The sequence below is a fragment of the Rana temporaria genome, chromosome 3 (genome assembly GCF_905171775.1).
Source record: "Rana temporaria chromosome 3, aRanTem1.1, whole genome shotgun sequence".
Classification (NCBI taxonomy): Eukaryota; Metazoa; Chordata; class Amphibia; order Anura; family Ranidae; genus Rana; species Rana temporaria.
The window spans coordinates 274,969,574-274,972,231 of NC_053491.1; positions in this window are offsets into that span (position 1 = coordinate 274,969,574).

Here is a 2,658-nt window from a genome sequence, read left to right on the forward strand (position 1 = left end):
ATTCTACCTTTTGTCCTTGTCCATTTTACAGTTTTGAAGCTTCAGTTCTTCCTGTCACTATACTATCAAATAAACTAAATAACAATTGCAAGCTAATAGAAGCCAGTTCATTACTGCAGAATGCGTAGACCTGAGAAGTCACATGTAAAACTTTACCATTGTTAATTTTGGTCTCCAGCATCTATCAACAACTAATATATATGGGTTTAGGAGGAACTGATCCTTTAATGCTAAATTTCCCCGGTGACTCTCTAATCCCAGGTATTTTGTAAAATTACATTACATGTATTTCAACAGTACCCTGGGAATGTTAAGAAATAATGTAATTTTCTTAAATTAAATGACATTGGTTTTGAAATAAGTTTTACATTATTTTTGCCACTATTTATTGCTATTGTCTTGTGAACTAACTTTTCATCTTACTTCAAATGCCAATTTATAATGTAAATGTATTTTGTTTCCACTTACTGTAGATTTGCATTATCTTAGTAGCATCATCAGGTATAATAAATAGTGTACTATATGATTTAGCTTGTCAGGGCTGTTCTGCCCTTTCATTTTCTTCATAGGTATATTCTTGTTTTTTTCTTTCTGTTAAATTACAACAAAGTTCCCAAGGCAAATAAGACCCTAAACAATATTTCTTCACATTTTTCCTATACTAGTTTACCTTATTCTATCTAATATCCACTAAAAGGGAAAGGGATTACAACTTTGTTCTTTTTATACTGGAGATTTACTGGAGAGCTCAGTGATAAAATAAAGTAAAAATCTAAGTGATTAACCCCAACCAGCTGCTAATAAAATATCCCCTTCCTGCTGACCATATGCATGTACTGTATATGGAAGCACAGAAGTGGTCCGTTTTCCATGCTGCCATATGCACACATTGAGTGCACCCAATTTTACACACCCAGTAGTGTGACTGGGCAGCCACAGACAGATCCTGGTCACAGTGTGTAGGTGGGGTAGGGTTGAATATGGACTCCATGTTTCCTCATCAACTTATTGGGCAACAGGTTTGTGGCACATGAGAGGTCTACCTCCAGAGTGGATTCTTCTGGACTCTGCTGAACACTAGGGATAGGATTGCTACATTACACATTGCTCTGTGTCTAGTCCATCAATGCCCTGGGACCAGGCTGAGTCCATCATGGGGAAATACTGAACCCTAAGGTGGGCCTCTACTTTTAGAGATGAACATACAACATGTACACTTAAACTGTAACTTTTCTCTAGTTAACTCTCAGGTCCCTGTGACGATGTATATCTTTTCTGTAACTTGCATTTTTGGGAGGGACACTTTGGGGTTGATTTACTAAAACTGTAGAGTGCAACATCTGGTGCATCTATGCATGGTAGCCAACCAGCTTCTTAATTTAGCTTTTTCAATTAGGCTTTGACAAAAAACTTTGAAGCCTATTATTACTATATAGAGATTTTACACTATCCAGTTTTAGTAAATCAACACCACTATGCCTTTATTCACATCCACCTGTCCAGCGTATTACCGCTACCTCACTCTCAGTAAAGATATGGGGGTCATAAAATGCACCTAGCCCAGGCTCTATACGTGCACTTGACTTCCTTTAACTCTTCTGTACCTGTTTACAGGCTGGGGACCTTTGCTCTGGGAAACAGACTGTTCAAAAAGAGAGTGCCAACAACAACTCCCCCTGCCCCAGGCACACACTTAACGAAAGGCTGCTTGGTAAATCTCTGTTATTTTAGGAAACTACTTGTATCTGCAGACTACATCAGCTCTCAGTGACCTGAACTGTAGAAAGTTTCCAATTGTTTGCATTACATCCCTTGAATAACTTCACACCAGGCGGGAACAATGTTTCAAAGCTTTACTTAGAAAAATCTCAGCTTTACTTAGAAAGACATCTCAGAGTCCAACATGTAATAACAATATTTTTCCTACGTCCCAATTCCTAACTCAGGCTATGTGCTGCCGTGGCATACCTGCAAAAGGTAGAGTCCAAGTACAATCAAGGGATCCAAAAGTGTAATTTTCCAGTGTTGGTTTCTTCTGGGATGAACTCCAGGACATGATGACCTTCTACAGTAGTGTAACGGAACGTCTCACACTCCGATTGAGTGTTTCCGTCATATACCACTTCCTATCAGTCTGGATATAGATATCAGATAGTTCAGCTTCTCTCAACACACAACGAGACAAGACTTTTTTGTCTGCTAAACATGGAGTGTTTAATAGAACCAAGAATACAGTCTTATATACAGTTTAAAGAGGAGGTAACCAGAACATAAAATATCATGAGCTAATTAACTAATCATTTACCCAGATGAGGTGACTCCGAGATATGACCTGTCAGAGTGCTATACAATACACATTATCATGAGTGTAAACACAGGATATCTTCACACACTAGCAGGGTCAATTAGCACAGAGAACAGAGAGATGGCTGGAGGCGATGGCATTAGCATCTAACAATATGAATGAGTCACTCTTACAATTAACCCGTTGAGTTCAGAATCAACAACCAGTAAATAGTTCTGGAATATATTGTGGATAATAATTACATAATACTCCCATCTCAGGTAATCCAAGATATAATTTCTCCGTCATCCTATGCCCCTAGTGGACATAGGATGATTTTAGACATAAGATGGTTCGGGGATGTCCCGGGTGAG